Raw genomic sequence first — 23,033 nt, forward strand, 5'->3', positions numbered from 1 at the left:
CCATTCTGTAAGACAGAAAACAGCTATAAAATGGGAAAGAAATGCTCAGAAGGCAATAATATTGAAAGGGATTGAAGGGTCAAAGATTTCTAATATCAAGCACTCTTATTAATGGCAAGAACAGTGTCTTATCTGAAAGAGTGAAAAAAATATAGCTATAGATCTATGCACTGGTTTCAATTTAGTTTTGAATCTTTCTACGGACTAATTTTTCAACATGTGTTAAGAAACAGCCTGCTTAAAATTCTTAAGTAGATCTTGCAATGCAATCTTCCACCCCATTTTTAAGTAGCTATAGTTAGTGGCTATGGCTTAAGTGGCGATGGCTCCCCTGGTCTGGGGAGGTAAGACTGCAGGATACAACAGGGTCTGCACCTGCACTGGCATATCTCAGTCCCGGTGTTCATTGCATGAGAGAAGACAACTAGTACCAGTCTAAGGATAACACTTCTTAGAAGCATCAGAATTATTTGGAGATGTGCATTAGTTTTTTCTTAAGTCTTGCAAGTGTGTCTCATACTTTTTTTTTAATGAGGCAGTATCTGAAATTAACAGGCCTTATTAAAGTCCCTTTGGCTTTTCAAAGTGGGGCAAAAATAGGAAACACACAATATTATTAGTCACCAGTAAATAAATGCAAAAATAAGTGAAACAGATGTCAGTTAAATGTTACATGACTGCCTTGGTTACAACTACATGCTCTATAATGAAGCAAACATAGAAGAGCAATGTTATTTTCCTCCCTCAGTTACTTTGGCTTTTTTTCTAAAATTTTTCGTTCATTCATTTTTCTTTGAGTCCATTCGCTTTGCCTCTTGGGCTCTATCTCTATGTTTCTTCCAGACTTTCATCCTCCCCACAAACCTATCATCTCATATTTTTTTATATATATAGACATACAGAATATTCTCATATTCTTTCATATAGATACACACATGCAGATAAATAAAACCCAGAACTCCCTCCGTTGGCTTGTTCTCTTTTCATAAATTGTAAGACCATGGATAAGAGGAGAGGACGTGGCTGTTCAGGGTTGTAATATCAGTGTTCTTCCCTGTTCCATGGTACAGAAGAGGTCACAAAAGGTCAAGTCACCCTTGAGTACTGTGACCAGTACCGCCAGACTTAGGGGAAGCATGTAAAAACCAGGACATGTACTAAATAACTCTCATGCTGATAGTTTTTTTCCTGATTTATGTTTTCAACAATGACAGTTCAAATGAAAAGATTACTTCTAGACACACATTCTGCTGAACATTTCTGGAGCCAAGAAAAAATAAAAACACAAAAGATTTATTAAGAAAAGCAAGACAGACAAGTATTGTCAGGATACAGAAGAGATATGGGATAGACCAGGTATCTGACACAGTTATCTAAAACATACACAAAGTAAAACTACACAATTCTTTGCGGGTTTGTTTTTTTTTTTTTTCCCCACAGAAGGTTCCTTTGTGGCACAATGACATCTCTACACCTTTTTTTCCTTATCTCCTAAAGTCAAGGACAGTTTACTGTAATCACCTTTTAATAACAAGATTGATGCTTCAAGGTCAGAGCAGACCATTGTGATGATCTTTCCTGATCTCCTGAATAAAACAAGCCATAGAAATTCATCCAGTGGTGCTTGTGTAAAGTCCATAACTTCTTTGTGAGCCACAGCATGCCTTTGAGATAAATCTCCACATTTGATTTAAAGACTTCAGCTGAAGAAACACACGCCGCCGTATCTCTAGGTACTCCATCTCCTTACCTTCCTCTGTATACTTTCAGTTTTCTGCTACTTGATCTTACTAAACATTTGTCTACCAGATAATTTGGTATTAAAGGATGTGTATTTGTAGATCATGACAATTCGACTCTTAACCTTCTCATTGATAAACTAAACAAAGAGCTTTTTTCTTTAGTCTTTTGGTAATTTAAAAGAGATTTCCCCTCCCCCCCCCCCCCCCCCCCAACAGAGGACTGTAAAAGACCAGGATAAGAGAGATATATGAATAATCAGTGTGACAATCTGCCCTTGTCAATGAGCAAGCAAGTCCATTTCCTGGACCTATTAAATGCTCTGGTTGCTTTATATCCTACTTTAGAAAAAAAGTCTCTACTAAGCTCTTATGCAGAAAAATGTCATCAGGTGACAGTAATGGCAAATTTTAAAGTATGTTAGCATAGGGGACAGAATAATCCATTAATGTGTAAAGGGCCAATTAGAATGTGAGAATTACTACTACTACTGAATCAAACTGAAAAACATAAATATTTAAGAAGAGAAAGATGTTGAGAGGATAAATGTTTCACAGGGAATAGTGAGGAATAAGTTAAAAATCACTTCATAATTAATTAATAAAAAAAAGTACTCTGAAAGAGCAGGTAATATCAGGTATAATGAAAACTTGCAGATTTATTAGTATGACTGTTTTTAAATTAAAGGTAGACAGTAAAAGAAGAGTAAACCTTCTGGTTGCTTCCCTAATTTGGATGCTAGCCTTTGCATCTATGGTACTGACCTTCTACTTGCTTGTTTCATTTACACTGATGTGAATCTGTGTAGAAGTAGCCGTGTCTGAAACCCTTTTTTAGTAGATAATTTTGTATCTGAATAGTGACTGGCAAGTACTTTCTGCTGCTAAACAGCACATTCATCATACAATTATATCAATCTTTATTTGGTGGTGTCTACAGGATAAGCAGATATGGGTAAGGTTTGCCTATACTTTGTGTTGGACAGATATCTCAAATTCTTATAACAGTGCTAGAAATTTTAGAACTGCCCTGGCCTATTTTTGGTCCAGACCAACAAACCCTGCAGAGGCATGTGAATAGTATTTTATTTTATCATAACTATGGTTTCAGCTATAAAAAACCCAGTTCTTTTGCTCTTAAATTCGGACTTTTCATCCTACTCAAACAAAAATCAAATTATCTTTAAAAGCAGGAAGAATAGTGCATAATTAACTATGTCAGTTTAACATTATATCCTTAAAAAAAGTCCTTGTACTAGAACTTAATTGCCCTCATTCTAACGTTAGATAATACAAATCACCACTTAACATCTACCAATGTGATAAAAACTTTGCTACGTACCTATATTCTTGTTTCTCCAGCACATGAGCATGAATTCAGATGAGGTCTGACTTTTTCAGCTGATGTTTATAAAGTGCTAACTTTCTAAATACTAATAACTATGAGAAATAGCAGAAAACTGATTTTTAAGTTCATGTTAAAATTGCCACCTTGTTTAGCAACTGCTTATATTTTTCAGTTCAGTGCTTATCAATGACAATAACAAGAAACAGAGCTCCAATCACCTCTCTTTAAAATCCTTTAAAAGGCCAGATTGTGGGGAGTGTTAAATGACCTCACATGAGAGGGACTCCATAAACCTTCTTCTGTTATTGTTATACAAGTGCTTCAAACAGCAATCTTCCTTCTCATCCTGCTTCTTTCCTCTTTACTTTCTGCCTACCGAGTAATTAAGGAGGAGGTAAGAAACAGTATTAATGACTTCACCTCTCACAGCAGTTTGCAAAACATGACTAAAACTGAGAGAAAAATACTTTTTTTCATGGTAATGGAAGATTACATGTGGAGGAGTGTCGTGGATGGAGTGATGCACTTCACTCATAAGAGAGAAACAGCAATATGTTTATTGATACAAAACAGTGATTTAACAAAGTTTGATAGTAAATACAACAGTAGTTTAATAAGATTCGATGGCAAGGTACACTTGATTATTTACTACATAGAGGACCATAGATAACAAAACTGTTAGGGAGACCCTTCCTTTGAGTCACGAGTTTCAGAGAGGACCCTCTTGCATTCTAAACTTCCCTTAGAGGAGTCTAGGTGAGGCTGGATACAAACTTAGTCCCAGACTTGGTCAACGGTTTATGTCTAAAGGATTATATGTGCACGGTGTCCTGGTTTCGGCAGGGATAGAGTTAATTTCCTTCCTAGTAGCTGGTACAGTGCTGTGTTTTGGGTTTAGAATGGGAGCAAAATTGATAAGGCACTGATGTTTTAGTTGTTGCTAGGCAATGCTTACACTGGCCAAGGACTTTCTAGGTTTCCATGCTCTACCAACTGAGAAGGCTGGAGGTGCACAAGAAGCTGGGAGGGGGCACAGCCAAACTGGCCAAAGGAACATTCCATACCATGTGACGTCATGCTCAGTACATAAACTGGGGAAAGCTGGCTGGGGGGGCCGCTGCTCGAGGACTGGCTGGGCATTGGTCGGCAGGTGGTGAGCAATTGCACTGTGCATCACTTGCTTTGTGTATTATTATTATTATCATATTATTATTATTATCATTTTATTTCAATTATTAAACTGATTTTATCTCAACCCATGAGTTTTCCTGACTTGTGCTTTTCCAATTCTCTCCCCCATCCCACCGGGTGGGGGGGAGCAAGCGAGCGGCTGCGTGGTGCTTAGTTGCCAACTGAGGTTAAACCACAACACACAGTCAATCTAAGGTATAATCTTAGAGAAGCTTACAAAGTTTAGCAGGCTATTAGTCACTTACCGAGGATCTGTTGTGGCAAGGAATTTCTCAATATCGAGGAGTAAGGGATCTCTGTGGCAGACGTAACCTTGAGAGGTGTCCTTACTCAAGGGGAGATCCTGTCATGCAGCCTGCTGATGTGCAGGAGTGCTCAAAAGGCTCTTGGGCTGCTCACTATTTATGGAGGCAAGATGGTTGACTCATAGTCATATTTGCATACCGACCACAGATTTTAGTTTCTTCTAAATTTGTCTTGAGTCGAACATTGACTAGCACTGTGGTTAGGTGAGTGCATTGCTCAGATTAGCCCTTGGCTATTGTGTTGTTATCTGTATCCCGAATCCACTTTGATCCGATGCAGCCATCATGACCAAACGCTGCCATTATGACCGCCCCTGGTGGTTATCGCTTGAGCAGGGTTACGGGAGATAAAGGTCAGGCTGGGGGGCGGGGGGAAGCACACCATCACAAGGAGGCATGAAAGAGACCTGTTCTGCTTGTCTGGCTCAGAGCTTCTATTGAGCGCTGCACAGCAATGGCAAGGCTGTTTCTAGATAAGGGTACAAATCCTAGATTTGTGAGTTAGGCCTGGTTTATGGTTCTTTGATCAGAGAGTTATACTACATCAATAGGACCATTCCTTGGGGGTTGTTGCTTGCTATTTTGATAATTGAATTACATAACTAAAACACGACTTATAAATGAACACATGATCCTTTTTTTTTTCAAATACATTTCTGTTGTGTTAAAAATAAAGAAAATATATTTTTATCTATTTATGTGTAGAACTTGTGGCTTCATCTCATGCAAATCTATTTAGTAGGGTTTTTGTTACTATCTTGTTTTTAACTAAGTAACTAAATGCAGTTGCACCCAAAGTCTATTCACAAAAGCCTATTTGTTTTTATATGTAGAATTTGTGGTTTCATACAATGCAAATCCATTTACTAGTCTTTTACCCAAAGTCTATTCAGAAAAGCTTATGCATTTTTGGGACTGCACTGCAGAAAGAGCATGGTATGAATGAAAGCTATATGGTAATTTCATGCTAGAAAGATACCCCTTAGGATCTGCAGCTGAGGGTGAGCCACAAAAGGCCAGGTACGTTCCAGGGCTGTGTGTGACCCGCACCAAGGAGAGGTATTTTCCCAAGTGGTTTTTTAATTGTTCTTTTTCTCAATATTTGAATCAGTGGTCAGAAGTTTGTGTTAACTGGGAATAAATTAAATTAAGTAAAAATTCCCCAACTCAAAGCTGGTTTGCCCATGGCAGTGAAATACATTTATCAGAAAACATTTTACAGCTATTATTGGAATAAAAAAAATCTGATAATGAAATGTAAGAGTTAAGATTTCATAAAGTTCTCTCTGAAGTTTGATATAATTGGCACAAAATTGAAGCAATATTCTGAGAAGAAGAAGATTTATCTGTAAGTACAGTAAATCTTCACAATTATTAATATCACACAAATATAATTGGAACTATCTAAATGTAAGAAATTAGAATAAGTTAGCATCCCATGCACAAAGTGATCCGTAATACTTTGTAAGAAAATATTTGTCATGTAATGTGTAAATGAAATATTTCCCAAAGGAATCTTGAAATGAGAAGTTTTGTTTATAAGTTAAAAATGGTGACTTCAAGATTTTTATTTGATCTTCATTAATTTTAATTATGAAATTAAAATCTTATCTATTTTAAAGCTAGTCTTCTACTTTTCTTAGAGTAATATACATATTAACAGTGATTTATAATAAATATTCAAGATATTAGGAAAAATCTTAAAATACACCAATTTTGTATTATGAGACTATAAACGCCTTTTGATAGGAATTGCATCTTTGGGTATAGTTGCACATTAACCAGCACGTTGGCCCCAGAGCTGCTTTCATTCTGTGTGGCTTAGAATTCAGATTTGGTCAGCTTCCCTGGTCTTTTCCTTCTCTAGGAAGACTGGACGTGTGATTCAAGAAACTGGAAAGTGTGTTTAGTGCATGGTACATGTTCTTCAACAGGATAGCCTCACTGGCAGTCCAGCAGCACGTGGTACTCACAATCATATATATTAAGACCTTGTGGCTTCATCTGTACTGGGTGCAGGTGCCGGGTGCCTGCAGCAGTGGGGCTTCAGGGTGGCCTCTGTGAGGAGAGGCCAAGGGCTCCCCTGTGCTGGACATGGATCGTTCCAGCCAGCTCCATCAGACCCACCACCACAGGGCACAGCTGAGCCCCTCAGCTATGCAGGCGGTGCCTCTGGGAGAACACATCTGAGAAAGAGTAAACTTGCATGACTGCAAATAAGTAAGAGTAAGGAGAAAAAAGTGTAAGAAACAACCGTGCAAACACCAAGGTCAGAGAAGAAGGAGGGGGAGGAGGTGGTCCAGGTGCTGGAGCAGATTCCCCTGCAGCCCATGGAGAGATGATGGTGGAGCAGGCAGTATTTCTCGCTACCCAAATCTATTTTATTTGACAATAAATTAAATTAATTTTTCCCAAGTTGAGTCTGTTTTGCCCATGATGGTAACTGGTAAGTGATTTCCCTGTCTTCATCTTGACCCACAAGGGTTTTTCATATCACTTTATCCATCTGCTCTGTTGAGGACAGGGAGTGATAGAGCTGCTGGATGGGCACCTGGCAGCTGGCCAAGGTTAACCCACCACATCATTAAGAGTACAGAATACAGAAAGGCCCAAAGTAATAGCCAATGAGACTTCTGAAGAAACTTAAGCTGGAGCATCACAAACATCTACAGTACATCATAAGTTATTAACTCTTTGGGGATATAAGAACAGATCCTTTTTAGTTTACTGCAAGATTAAAAATATAGTAAGTGGATACTTAAAGGGTATTTCAGAATTCTTATGATGTCATAAGCATTTACTTTTTGTGTTGTTATTTATGGTATTTCAAAACTAAATTATTTGAAGGGAGCCATGCTTAGAACCGTCTTCCTACCTGATACAAATGCAAACTTCACTGGCTTATATCTTTTACTTCTGATTGACCTACAACCAATCCAGATTTCACATTTCTGTCTTGCTTCTCTGCCTCCGAGTTCTGTGCTTGGAAAAATCAAGATATATTCTTCAACATTGAAAATGTACTTTACTTCGGAAAGATTGGAGCTCAAGATACACATGATTTGGAGGTGTGTAATATTATTGGGGTACTTCAGAAATTTTTATAAGTATTTGAGTTTGAAAGTGAGCAGAATTCTGGGCTCATGTAGTATAAAGAGATTTAAAATTACTGGAGCACTTTGCCTAATTTGGGAGACTGGGAGTTTCCCGAATCAGAACGTGTGGGGGGGTTAATGCATAATGAACTATGAATGGCAGTTTAAATGTTTGATCACCCAAGACTGGATGTAAGGTAGATCAAATGTCAGGAGTCTAAAGAAACTAACTGCACTAATGAGAGTATTGCAATGGACTATTAACCTGCTTTCTCTGCTGACTCTTGCTACTATGATATTTATGGCCAGGTTTTTGATCGCATTTTGCTTTTCACTCTTCTGACCCTTTAATGACATAGAAGTGCTAAAGGATTTAGCAGCTGGATTCTGCATATTCTCTTTTTTCCCCATCTTGCTTTCCTTTTCTCACAGTTATCAGAAAGTCTTTTTGCATAAACACTAATAGCTCGTTATTTTGAAACTCTTTGCCACAGTACATTGCAAAGAGTGAAAAAAAGCAGGAGGATGAGAAGGCAAAGTTTCGTGGTCTCCTGATACTGCCAGTGTTCCTGGCAAAGGAGAGCAGAAATCCGTTTCTCTTTCAATTCACCTGGCTTTCTCTTTCTATATCTCCACCAGAAGTCAAAAAACAAAATTGCTGTTGTACAGATAGACACACACAATCTACTTGAAATATTTCATAGATGACCTGAAGATGGTTAAAGTATAGGACTGTAGAATCTTTTTTCCTAATTGTTTCTTGTGAGGTTTTCTTTTTTTTTTTTTTTTTTTCCTGGTTTGGTTTTTGTTTCGTTTGGCCTATTTTTCTTAAATCTGGATTCTATTTGTAGTTGTTTCTGGAAATTCCTAGGGACTTCTGAAGCCAATAGCTTCTGCTAGCTGTTTCCTGAAAAGATATCCTGATTAAAAAGGGATGGCAGCAACAGTCTGTAACAGACAACTGAGTGGGGAGTATCAGGCTCCTGCTTGTCTACTTTGGGGAACACCTGTTTAGCTGATACGCAGGAGTGCAACTAACACAGACATCAGCTGTCACCAGGGCAGGGGATGTGAAGGGGGCCTAGTTCTGCTCCAGACAGTTTGGGACCCTGTGACCAAGGTGGTGATGGGCTGTGGCCATTTCTCCATTTTTTACCAGATGGAAAAAGCACCCGTTGCAAATTGGAGTCCTTGACTCAGAAGGAGCTACAGAGGGTGGATGCTCCCACCCAGGCCTGGGGCTTGAGGGCGGCCTGGTGTCCCTGTTGCTCTGGGGTGACAGCAGGAGGTATAGGAGGAAGAACTGAGCAGACTACATAGAATCAGGATGCTGAACAGGAGACTGACAGTGTTTTCACAGACATTTTGCAGAAGCAGAAGCTTTGAGTCACACGATGCAAGGAAGGAGGAACAGCTAAAGGCTATGTTTAATGGCAGACCAAGACTCCAAAGATGGGGGAAACTGGAAGCTTGTGGCTACAAGAGAAAAACTTCTCCACCACCTTCAACATCAGTGCAATGGCTTAATCACCAAGAAAGAGGAACAAGCCCAATTAAGACAAGTCTCCAAGCCATCTTGGCATGGACTGACCATTAGCACTGAAAGGAAGAAGTGGGTGACAATGGCTGGAGATTCCTTTTTGCAAGGGACGGAGGCACCAGTGGGTCATCTAGGCAGACTTTCATGGGAGATTTGTTGCTTGCAGAGGGGCAAATTCAGGATGCTGCTGCTGAAACTCATCTGGCCTTTGGAGCCAACCCTTGCTGTTCATCCACATGGACATTAAACTGTTAAGGGAGACCCGGAAGAAGTCAAAAGTGACTACACAGTCCTGGGGACAGAGGTGATGGGTAGGAAAGCCCAGGAGGTCTTTATCCTCCAGGTGAACAGGCAAGGCTTGGTTAGAAGAAGATGAATCCTAAAAGTTATCAACTGGCTGTGGTTGGTGCTACAGGCAGGACTTTGGTTATTTTTACCACACTCCCGTCTTTCAGGAAAAAGAACTGCTAACAAGATACAGGGCTCAGTTAACAAGGAAGGGCAAGAGCACCTTTCCCAGCAATTTGCTAACCTTGTGAAGAAAGTTTTAAACTAGGTATGTCAGGGGATGGTGATAACAGCTTGCACATAAGTCAGGGAACAGGTGGTAAGTCCTTGGGGCAGTGTGATGGGAGTAAAACTCATAAAACATGAATGTGCTCGTAAAACCTAAAACAAAAGGCTTGCACACAATGCCAGCAGCCTAGGAAACAAACAGAAGACAGAGCTTCACATGCAGATGGAAGGATACAGGCTTTTTCAGAAAGGCAGGAATAGAAGAAGAGAAGGTGGAATTTCCTTTTGTATCAGGAGCAGCACAGATGTTCGGATCTCTTTTGTGGAGTGGGTGATAGACTGGTTGAAGTCTTGTGGGTGAAGATCAGAGGAGTAAGGGCTCAGCTGTGGGAGTCTGTTACAGGCTATTCAATCAGAATATGACCAAACCAGAGGCCTGTGACACCTATAGATTCAAGTACACTAGGCAGCATATAATCCCTATTGGTTTGCTTTGAACACAGTGTAGTACAGGGGGTTCATATTTTCCATTAACGTGCATTGCAAGAGTAGTACTTTTTGTGAAAAGTAATTTATGTTTATTCTTGAAATTGTCTTTGCTTCAGGTAAATGCTTTCTCATTCTCCATTGTGAAGAAAGAGACTAGCATCAGAAATAGATATTTATGGAAGTGAGGGTATATAGAAAATTATGGCAAACAAGTAAAAGCTGTAATGTATCTTTTCTACATTGATATTTTTATGGGCCCCATTGAACCTCCTATTTGGTCACTGCCAGACTGAGAGGTGTTTCCATAAAGATATATCCTATCAAACATCTTGTGGACTGACTTGCCCTCAAGTTTCAGGGCTCACACTAATCTCCATGTTAACATAAAGTCCTCCCACTATCTGTTGCAATCGTTGTATCAGAGTATGTACCTTGAAAGTAAAGGGATTTGAACATTTTGAGTTATCGTCTAAAATTTTTGGAAAAAATTTGCAGTGTGTTATGTGCCATAGTTACACAGAATTAGATACCCTACTTTGCAAGCTATTAAACAAACATTCAGTAGTAACACTTGTTAAGATAATTTTACCAAGGAGATGCACTGAGGCTTGCATAATGGGATGATGAAGCGAATGAAGAAAAAGAAATATCTACCATGTGTTAGTATTCACAAGAAAAAAAAACTTTTCTGTCAATATATTTTTGCTTAAGTGAGATTAGTTTATTTTTTCATTCTATTGTTCACCTCTTCAAGCTATTATTTTTTATAGTAGTACAAATTTCAGCTCAAAAAGGACCAAAGATGTTGAAACTCCATTTTTTCAAAGTTCAAGGTTATGTGTGCTTGGAGATACTGCAGTAAAACAGTCCTCTACTTATTTAGGGAAAGCTGGCATGTAAGGACGTGAGAGATGATAAGTGAATTAATTCACAGATACAAATGTTTGCAAAATTGGATTCTGCAATTCATCCATCTTAGAAAGATGCATACTCTTCCTATATAAGCATGTGAGAATTAACCCACTGCTTTCAATGCTAAATAATAAGGCTATAACATTTATCGTATGATATAAACTAGAGTCCTTGGTCCTTAGCACAAAAGTGACATTATGCTTAGATTTACCAGTTTTAACGTACTAAAAATAATATCAGATGTGCTTCTATAGCTTTTTAAAATCATATTTGATTTTTAAAAATGTAAAGAAACAAGTTATTCAAGAGTATTGTGGCTGAATTATTATTAGAGACAGTGATAGAAAATTAGAACTACTAGCCAGTGAGAATTCTGTTTCATTTCAGTGAAAAATAATTTTCTTGAGACACATATTGTACATTCAAGTATGGTTAGATCCTGTGAAATCTTTTGTTTGTATGTTTACATTAGCATAATATCAAACTGTTAAACATATTTTGAGAACTGCAATCTGAGATTTCATTAATGCTTTGAAAGTTGCATCTTTATTTCTCTCTTTTCAAAGAAAGAGAGAAATACATTCTCTCTGATAGGTTCTAGAGTAATATTTGCCTTTTTTCCCTTCTTCATCCTGTTGGTAACTTAGAGTGTAGCTAAGATTTTTTGTTACTCAGCTCTCTATCCTCCATCATTTCAGTTTTACCCTCAGTTTAAAAGGGAACCTCTCCTTCCAAGACTATTTCTTGAGAATCTGACTGCCAGATTGAGGTTTGTCTTTCCCACTAATTCTCTCTCTCTATATATATGTTTTTATATACATATAAAACATATATATATACACGTGTAGGGTTTGTTTTGTTTTTGTTTTGTTTTGTTTTTAACAGAACTACATTTTCATGTAACAGTTATTTCAGATTTATGGCAAGAAGATTCCCCAAATTGAAAAGTTTTGCCTCTAACTTCAATGGGACATTAGACATGCATTCCCTTTAGTCCTTCTTCCCCTGTTCCTACACCCAATATTGTCATCCTCCTTTGAAAACAGAGAAGAAAACTCACTTAGATTTGAGATTGTATTTAGACTATTTTTTAATTTAATTCTATTCTACTTTCTTGTTTTTTGTGGGTTTGTTTTTTTTGCTTACTCTTCCTTTATCCACATAACAAAGGAACCTCTTTGGTTTAATGTTTTTCACAGGTTTGGCTATGTATGGCTTCTAGTAACTTTCACTCAGGTCTCTATCTTGAACTCTAAAACAGCTTCCTTTATGATCTATGTCTATTTCCATTGCTTATAGACCCTCTACTTAATAATTTCTGAGATTCAAACTATTTTTCCAACTGTTATTGAAACTATCTATGAAAGCATCAGCATTTTTTGTCTCATTTATATTTTTAGGAGGGAATACAAATTCCAGATAATTTATGAGTTTGTGATTTAAAGAAATCTAAGCTTCATCATTATTCAGCTCCATGATTGTTTCATTTTAATTCGCATAATCTTTTCTGAAAGCAGGATTTTGGTATGTTTCATTTAGTTTAAATTAAATAAACTTATTGTCATTTCCATTTTTGCTATGATCTTACAATTCATCAAAATGAAAATAAACAACCTGAAATTACATCACCTCTTAATAGTTCTGTGACTATCTGATGAAGACATCTGTTAATTATCATATACAGAAAAAATATTAAGCCTGCCATTATCAATAGTATTTGTTATCTAGAATGTATCTTAAAAATTAAAGTCTCTTTAATAACATGTTTATTTTTATTCCTCTAGGTAAACAGCTATCCCTTTCTAAACCCAGTCATTTGGGAATATAACAGATTTCCAGCCCTACTTGCATAAGACATCTTTTAACATCTTACCTTACCTTAATATTTGACCCAAGCAAGTTCTATTTCATTTATATTACCTTAGTTATTTTGTATCTCTAATGTATAACTATTCCTCTTGCACTTGAAACCTCCCCTGTACATGTCAACTAATGTTTCTACCATCCCCAAACAGCACAACCCTTCAAAGTTTGTGTTCTGTGACTGATATTCTATTTTATTTCTGTTCTTCTAATTATATCTAGTTTACCATTCTGCACTAGTTGCTCTAGTGAAACTTGATTTTGTTTCAGAAACCTGCCTGTTTCAGGTTTCTGGCATCACAGTTGTTTCCGCTGACCTCATTTAATTTCTTGGGACATAATTTTTTCACTAGCAGTATCTCTTATCCAGTGATCTAATTGGTATTAAAAGCTGATGCATTCAATTTGGTTGAAGTATTTTGGTTCAACTGATCCAATTCAAAATGCTTCAGATGATTGTCATTTAAAATATTTTCATTTTCAAAGGTTTTATAGCATTAAACAAAATTTCAATTTATTCTTGAAAATAAAAGAAAATTAACAACTTATGTTAACCAGCAGCTTTATTTTTAATAGTGAACAGAAGTGTTCCTCTTTATTCTCTATGATTAAACGGTAAATATTTAACTCCCCAAATCACTAAAATTAGCAATTAAAAAAAAAACAAACAACCTCAAACATAATAAATATCTCATCATAAAAATATGCTTGAAATAAATAAATGAATTTTGAATACCTTATTAGAATATCAAATTAAATGTCATAGAAATATGATTCTGTCTGCATTTATTTTAGTTTGCATGTACTGAGCTTTGCTGGCAGAAAACCGTGTTATAAATGAATTAGCTATAGATGAGCAGTACTCCCTGGGTAGGAAAAAGGAGCCATTGCCCTTACTCTCATACAGTCTCCAAAGTTCTGGGCAGCAGCAAAGCCTCAGTGATGAACTGAGCAGAGAAGGAAGTTGAAGAGCCTTCCTACATCCCCCTCTGCCCTTCTCCACTAGTAAATGAAAGATTCATGCCTCCCTTAAGAATTTCATCATTTTCCATAGAGGAAATAACAAACTCTGACACAGACTAGAGAAAACAATGCTATCAGAAGCCGCAGCTATTCCTGAATTTAAAGGACTGCATCATGCAGTCTTAATTTGTGGCCTTTATTCAGAAGTGTATACAAGGATTCTGACTACTGTTAAATTGTAATCATACCAGATATTTTTGATTTAAACTGTTGCTTCAGAATACCTTAGTATTTCCATGACAGTATATGATATTCAAGCAAGAAAACAGACAAGAAAACAAGCTTTTTGAGGAAGAAAAGTGACTGATGAGACAGTGACATGAAGAAAATAATTCAAACCACAATCAATCTATCTTGGATTATATAGTACAGTATAATTTGACTGTACAGACATATCTGTTTTGTTAATGAAGTAATTAAAAGTATTTCTGATACCATTCATACATTGCTGTTGCTAGAGAAAATGCTGAAAACTAAATAGCAAAGTACATTATCCAAGGATTCAAATGTGTTTCATTCATTGTGGAAGAGATATATGGGAAGTGAGGAGAAGTGGCTGAGCATAGTATGAAATAGTCTGTAAAGTAACAGATATAATAAAAAATAGTTTTATGATGACATTTTCCCACTGTAAGATTATATATATACACAATACTTTTAGACAATACCTCCTGATGTTTTAATTCCCCCTCAAGCTTTCTTGGTTTCTGCCTATAGGGAAAATATTAATCTGAAATCTATCATGGCCTCTGGCAAGTAACTTTAATTCTTATGATCCAGTGAATGCCTGAAGTAAAACATATTATTTAATTAAAAAAAAAATTAAGAATAAGATAGAGGAAAAATGCACTGAGGTTAAAAAAAAAAAAAGAAAAAAAAGAAGAAAAAGCTCTATAATCTAGCACAAAAAAGAAACACAGTTAAACAAAATGGAAAAGCTCAGCTATAAAGTAAGGTTTGTATTAAACATACCAAGGACAACCTACAGAAATTAAATTTGTCAGCAGAAAAAAAGTCACAAAAGTACAGCATTAAAAATTTAGCTTGATGTAACTTCAAACAGAGGTTTAAAGAAATACACCTGGAATTCTGAAAATTAGTGAAATCCAGGTAAAATATGCATTAAAAGTTATTTGTTTCTTCTTAAAGTATTATGGTTGTATATCAGAATAAAAGGTCTCCAAACAACAAGTACCTTTTGGAAAACCTTGATGACCATTTTACGCTTTTGTATTTTCAATTAAAATGGGGTTAGGAATGTAAAGTATTCATATATTGGTCACCATGTTGGGAAAATTAAATGAACATTGTTTTGGATATAATTAACATTTAGTGAACTCTTTATCCCCACAACAAAAATTTTTATACAGCCTCAGATAAATTATTTGACTTCAGTCCGTCACTGAACTTAACATAGAGCTAGGAAATTGTATTTGTTATTATTATGTTATAGTAAATTATTCTATGTTGTGACTATGTTTTGTATATAGGTATGTATATGTATATATGAGAAATATGACTTTAGAAAAGTTCATTTCAATATCGGTTCTGAATTTTCTGCAATGGTTAAGGCTCACAGCCTGCTTTATTGTTATTGACACACCATGGTCCTCTGATTTTTCAAATTCAAGTTTTTTTCTGTCATTGCTGTTTTCAAAAGTATAATTTCCGTAACAAAAGTACTAGTGCATACTTACATAAGGTCAGAAAGTGCTTGGCACATGCCCATTGACATTCTCCTCAGGGAAACATCCCTCCCTCTCCCCTTTCCCACCTTCCCACTATGTGTAACAGACCCCAACCTTCTGGGCTGGACTGGCAGAGCACCCCTCTTGCCCTCCTCACCCAGACATACTGCCGCCAGTGACTGCTACTGAGACCTTCATTTCCACAAACTTACAACTCTCCTTTTAGTGGTATTGGTCAAATTCCTCTTCAGCTCATCTGCAAAAAACCTGAAGTAGCAAATAAATGGAAAAATCTAGCCTTAGGGAAGGAGGGGGTTTAGATATAAAAACCTTCATGCAATTGATTTAAGGATGCCATCCATTTATCCAGTCTCATGAAATAAAAAACATCTAAACTGTGAAGACTTACTTTCTTTATTCTCAGCTCTTCTGATTTCTATGGTGATCACGGTCTTGACAATGTCTTTTATGAGTTGCTTTTTACACTCTAACAATACAACTAGTTTAGCTAACTGAAAATTGTAGAGGCTTTTTTTTTAATTATTTCAGTTTCTCTGTGACTCCTCCCTAAATGCCAAGTTCAATATATTCAATTGATTCATCATATGAAGTACCAGAAAAGACAATGAGTTTTACATGTGTGTAGTATCTCACACAGTACAGTAATATTCAGAGTTGATCTTATTCAACAAAATCAGGATAGTACCTATTTACTCAGACCAAACAATTTAGGACAGGATCAATAGAAAGTATTCATGAAGAATGATTTCATTAAGTCAACATATTTTCTGCAAGTGTCCTCATTTGTAATGGATGAATTTAGATTACTTCTTCCTCATTGCTTTGTGGGCAATGACTGACTTACTGACTTTGTGTCTTGTAATACATAAGATATCAGTTCATTCTTCTAATGATCTGAGCAGCCTTTTACAATCCTTCTTCTGTTCTTGCATATCACCTTGTTGCTCAAAGCAGTGAAATGTTTGTTTTGTTCCAGTTGAATGTCTAAAGTGTTTTACATGACATTTACATTTAATGAAATGTTGTATTACATGAATTACAAGCAAAGAGCATTAGGAAATACAAATACAAATATTAACTCCCAACAACAACAGACAACAGTTATCTAAGCACTTAGTACAACATTCAGAATAGAATTTCTGCCCCGAGCCTTAAACTGAAGTAGAATTGAGATAACAAAATTGAGAAGTGTAAAAAACCCATCTTGCTTCACTGGTTTTGGTACTTGAGAACCAAAAGAAAACATGATGATTAAAGGTTTCTATCATGTATATTTAGAATCCCTACCATCTCGTCTGAGCATCTAAGTCACACCTAAACCCTTCTGTTTATTACCTCTTTGGATGTAGGACTCTTGCATTCTTAGGTTATTTTTCTAGATTAAAGTAGCTTTTCCAGAATGTATTTGTGATGACTTTAAATTGAAATTTCTCATGCATAGGCAAGTCCATTATAAATGAAGTTCATTTTATGTACAATCATTTTCTGTTTCCACCTGATTTTTGATGGAAAGAAAATTGAGGTAATGCCAGTAGCCAAACACACACAATGTCCATGTTTACATTATCTTTTATACATTCTGACCATTTTTTAATTTTGCTAAATCCAGACCTGCCTTAATCCAAAGTCTGGTGACTATATTAACATATCGCTGTTTTCAAATTAAAAGTCTAAGAAGCTCAAATGGGTTATAAACTCAGGCACAGCACAGTTAATATGGATGTATGTCTTTTGGATGAGCAAACATTTGACTTAAAGCCTAGCACAGGTCTGTTTATAAAATGTTATGCAGATGTATGTTCAAATATAAAAGCCTGTGGAGAGGGGATTCATAATCTTAGCCTTTGAAACAGCAGTGTTTCCTACACAAAACTCTAAAAAGACACATCCAATGATTTGTTATTAAATAGAAGCAGTACATAAAATCTTTTTTTTTTTTTTTTTTCTTTTCCCCTGCTTTAAACACTAAATCCTGATCTCACCCTTGGATATGATTTCTAAATTATAAGATTTTGTTAAAAATTTTGAAGTAACTATGTTTATCTGCCAGTAGAGGCATCCTCACGGAACTATAATTTGGTTGCTCTTGTTCTAATTTTGTTATTTGAATTCTGTTCATCTAAGTTTCAAATATTTTGTTTTTAATTACTGTTATTCATAAAGCACATTCTTGTGAGACTTTCCAGCTAAGTTAGGCAGGAACTATTGCTTGATATGAGTAGTTATGGATGGCTAACCAAGGATGACAAAAGAAGCTGAGAAACACCTACTTAGATTTCCATAGTAACATACATCTAGAATGGATAAACAAACATCTAGGACACTCTTCACTAAGAAAACTAAAGCTCAAAAGCAATTAGCATGCCTCATGCTATAGAAATCTACATATTGCAAGATAGATCAATATTATTTTCCTTTTTACCTGCAATTCATTATGGTCGATAATCATTTAGAAGCTTTTTGTTTATAGTTTTTCTTCCAGATTAAAAAAAAAACCAGTTGTTAAAATGTGTGTGTGTGGGGGAAATCAGCTCTACAGATCATAGATATGGGTTTTGAGAAATAACCAGGAATAACCAGAAATAAGCAGATGCTTTTTTTTTTTTTTTTTAATTTATCTTTGGATACTCCATAATATAAATGTACAAGACTGTTGGAGATGAGTTTACTGTATTTTCTCTAGTGACTTTTAGCTCTTGTGCTCAGAGGAACTGAGCATCAGTCTGCCCTTACAGGGCTTCCCCTACTGAGCTCTGAGTGCATATCTGACAGATGCTCTTGCTCTCACAGAAGGGAAGCTGCTTCTGTACAACTGCTTGTTCTTCGACCTGGTCTCAGCACTAAGCCTCTGCTTTAATGGCAGGGATCAGCCCACTCCATCTCACATTTGCCTTTGTGGTAGCTCTGCCGCTATGCTACAATCTCAAAACAGTGCCTTACTCACATTATGCCCTACTCCATGACACAATGTATAATTTCATTACAGCACACATTGCTACAGGATGTTATGGAAACTAATAATTTAAATTGCTTTTAAAGGCTGTTAGGCAAATTCATGGAAGAACAGGTCACTGAGGGCTATCAAGTATAAAGATGCAGACTCTGAAAGAGAAAGTCTTAAGCCATAGATGACTGAGACAGAGTGGGTAGTTTCATTGTATATTTCTTGTGTTCTTAATTACTATTTGCCCCAGAATATACTGTTGGTCATGGTTAGAGACAAAATACTGAACTAGAGAAATATACATTCTTATCAAAATGGCATTCTGATGTCGTTTAGCTTACAACATCAGGTAGGGTTGATCTTTTTCAAAGCAGAAACTTTCTTTCCAGTGATGTTTGCATAATATTGCTTAAATTCCTCCTTTTTTTTTTTTTTACTTTGCTTCATTTATATACTTCAAACCAAGCAAAGACTTTAAAAAGTTATGATTCACATTCATTTTATAATACCATAATCTAACACTAGATTACAATTATCACTGGAATATTTAGTTCAGCTATATATTCAACACAGTTTCTACTGAAAAAAGAAAAAGAAAAAGAAAAAGAAAAAGAAAAAGAAAAAGAAAAAGAAAAAGAAAAAGAAAAAGAAAAAGAAAAAAAAAGAAAAAGAAAAAGAAAAAGAAAAAGAAAAAGAAAAAAAGAAAAAGCAGGTTAGGAAGATAATGTTGGACATATTTTTTTAATGTGTCTGAATTATACACTGAATTACATAATCATATATATAATAATATAATATAATACTGAACGATACAATCTAGCCAAACTTAAAAAACAAAAAGAAAAAAAAGAAAGAAGAAAAGATTGTATATTTACCTGGTCATACATTAAATACTGTTGTGCTCTGCAATTGAGCAGGTCCCTTCTTCACCTTCTAAGGTTCTAAAAAGGTGGCCCAAAGCCACTGCTGTCTCTTTTGTGCTGCTTTTAGTAGCATGACAACATGTCAAACCATGCTGACAAGAATGGAACAGCGTCCAAAGAAGAATTAATCCTCCTGTGGCAAAGACTGCATGTAGACTTATTTTCTAGGATATGAAGATGGAGTACTCACTTTCTTATCACTGTCTACATGCTTAGCTTCTCCTTCTATGATAACTGAAAGTGTAGTGAATAGCTGTCATCTGGCAGTAGCTGTGTCCTGATGTTATACTGAAATTCAGTTGGAGTATGCATGGGATTGTAAGAGCCTGAAAACACTCTTGGGTTTCCTAATTACAGGTATTATCCCGCGGAAATGTTATGTTCCACACATCCAGCTTGTAAGTCACATCCGTAGCAAGACACTGATTTCTGTTCATTTCCATCACGAAGCAGACAAATAATTTCCAGGTGTGCTTATATGGTACGAAAAGCTTCAGGACTCTTGTTGAGCATCACATACAAATAATTAAGAACTACCATGTATCAAGCAGTGTTGAGCCACTCCATATTTTATCATTTACTTCTAGGATATAGCTTAATATGTATGAAAATGAGATCTTAATTACAAAATCGTTACTCATTCTGCCTCTAAAATGTTTTGTTGGAACTACACATATAAACATGCAATATGTTCCAAACAATTAAGTATTAACAGTTGGTATATAAGCAGGATGGTACCTTAGTTTTACTTAGTGATCTTATTATGAAGAACCCTTTTGTGTCATAGCTAAATGACAAAAGTAATGAAGTTTATAGACTTGTCATAAACAGGAGATGCCTCCAGAAAAAATAATTTCAGTTGTGCTACTTTTTTAACCAGGTTTGTGTCACCGAGCAAACACTAACACTGGCATCTTGGCAGGGCAAACTGGTAATAACTAAAACTGTACAGACAGAATTTCATAGGGGCATTATATGCATTTTGGGGAAATAAGATAAAAGAAAATATCATTTATTTACAGAACTAAAAACCTTTAGCAACTTAAGGCTCCTGTTTTTCCATTAATTTTTTTTGTGGAATGGATGAAAAATTGCCTTGAAACACTTCCAGGTCAGAATGGTGAGTGCAATAATGAAATAAATTTAGTCTCTGTCTTAACCTAGTTTAATGTTTCTAACATCTGTTCTAATTTAGCATTATGTTCCAAGACTTTTGTTCTGGAATTGAGCTAGAAATATTGGGAAGGGTGTTCTGCACTGGGGAGGGGTGAGATGCGAGTGAGCCAGTGCAGGGCTTTTTCTCGACCTCAGTAAGAAAGGCCTGAAAGCAAATAGCTTAATAAGATAACTGCTTTAAGAAGTCAGAATAAGAAAGGGAATACAGATAGTGAGTAAATCTTACATCTTGTCAGATGCTGGGCAACCATGTTCATGCAGCATCGGGCAGATCCTGGTTGGATTTTCGCCTGGCACACCGTGCAGAGCAGAGCAGATCCTGACCACAGAGAAAAGCTCCCCTTTTTGGTTCTTTGAGCTACTTTCCAATTTACAAGAAAACTCTATTCCTAAAGGATATTCTCATGAGAACTTGTTACTGCACTGTTAGACAAAGGCAAGGCCATGAAGGTGGCATAATGGCTGGTACCAAATAGGAGCTGCCTGTAGACTCCTTTGTTATGGTAAGATGGCTGAGCTCATCCTGTGGCCAAGGGATGTCAGCAGCACAGCACAGGCTTGAAGACCACTCTGGATGTGCAGCACGGGCTTGTGCCTGCTCAGATTAGCTGTGATGTGGGTCACTAGCTCCTAAACATGCAGCGGGCTCCTGGTCAGGATCAATATGTTCCACTCATTGCTACAGTTGAACTTTCCCAACGATATTGTAAGTTGCAGATTGTATTAATTGCATACAGGTTTTTCAAGACTTAAGTAGGAGTCCCAGTAGAGCATACATGACCTGTCCAAGATCACCAACTTCTTGAACACGATGTCATCCATAAGTCTCCCAGTACAGGATGGGGGCTCTGGGGGGCTGCATTTCAGTGAAATTCACAATACTGACTTTCTAAGGAAAAAGAAATGGTGGTGGCAACAGGATACTACATTTTATAAACCAGAATAAACCGCACTTCCACTCAAGTGGTCTGTTAAGACTTGTAGAAGAGAGTCAAATGAGATGCTAAAGTTGTATTTAATTTAATCATCCACTGTTTAATAAATGAACAGAACTTAATACATTATGAATGTTTTTATTGGACTGTTTATTGTAATTATAATACCAAGCTGAAGAATATAAAGTTGCTGTGTAAAATATCAATCTTGATCTTCCTTTATTGAATGTTCATCATATTGCTAATGTGTAGAAACAGCTTTATTGTACTGTGTCATTTTATGAAAGTGAGCTTTGAAAAGTTATATATAAAGGTCTGAGGAAAAAGCTACAATTATTTACTTTGCTACTACAAATTTTGAATTTTTGAAGCATGAAACTCCTAAACTAAAGACAAAACACATTCCCTACCTCCCATTAAACTGAACACAAAACACACTGCCCACCACCCACTCTGTAGAAAGCTGTATTAAAACTCTTTAAAACTAACGGAAAGACTCATATTTTATCCAATAGTATTGGGTTTAGGCCATCAGAAAATTATCTGACTTAATTGAAATCCAGTTTTAGACACCAAATATCATAAACTATATGAAACAAGGTGCAATTATTCCAGCCAACTTGTGGAAGGAGAAAGAAGTGATGGATGAACTTCACTTGCACTAGCTCTTGTAACATAACCTCTTTTCTCTAAAGAACAGTATTTCCAGTTCTAGCTGCCACTTCAGTTAAACCAAGGCTTATAGGGGCAATGGTTTTAAACTGAGAGGGTAGATTTAGATTGGATATAAGATACACTTTCTTTTAAGATGAGGGTGGTGAGATAGTGGAACAGGTTGTCCAAGTTGTGGATGCCCAATCCCTGGATGTGTCCAAGGTCAGGTTGGTCGGGGCTTTGAGCAACCTGATCTAGTGAAAGATGTCACTGCTCATGGCATGGGCGTTGGACTAGATGAATTTTGATGGTTCCTTCCAACCCAAAGCATTCTACGGTTCTATGATTTTTTTCTCTGGTTAAGTAGTAACAACTTGTTGTGGTTTAACCTCAGCTGGCAACTGAGCACCACACACCCGCTCACTCACTCTCCCCTCCACCCCTGGTGGGATGGGGGAGAGAATCAGAAGAGTAAAAGTGAGAAAACTTGTGGGTTGAGATAAAAACAGTTTCATAATTGAAATAAAATACTACTACTATAACTACTACTACTACTACTACTACTACTACTACTACTACTACTACTACTACTAAAAAGAATATACAAAGCAAGTGATGCACAATGCAATTGCTCACCACCTGCCGACTGATGCCCAGCCAGTCCCCGAGCA

Source organism: Pygoscelis adeliae, unplaced genomic scaffold (assembly GCF_000699105.1).
Source record: "Pygoscelis adeliae isolate BGI_AS28 unplaced genomic scaffold, ASM69910v1 Scaffold69, whole genome shotgun sequence".
Classification (NCBI taxonomy): domain Eukaryota; kingdom Metazoa; phylum Chordata; class Aves; order Sphenisciformes; family Spheniscidae; genus Pygoscelis; species Pygoscelis adeliae.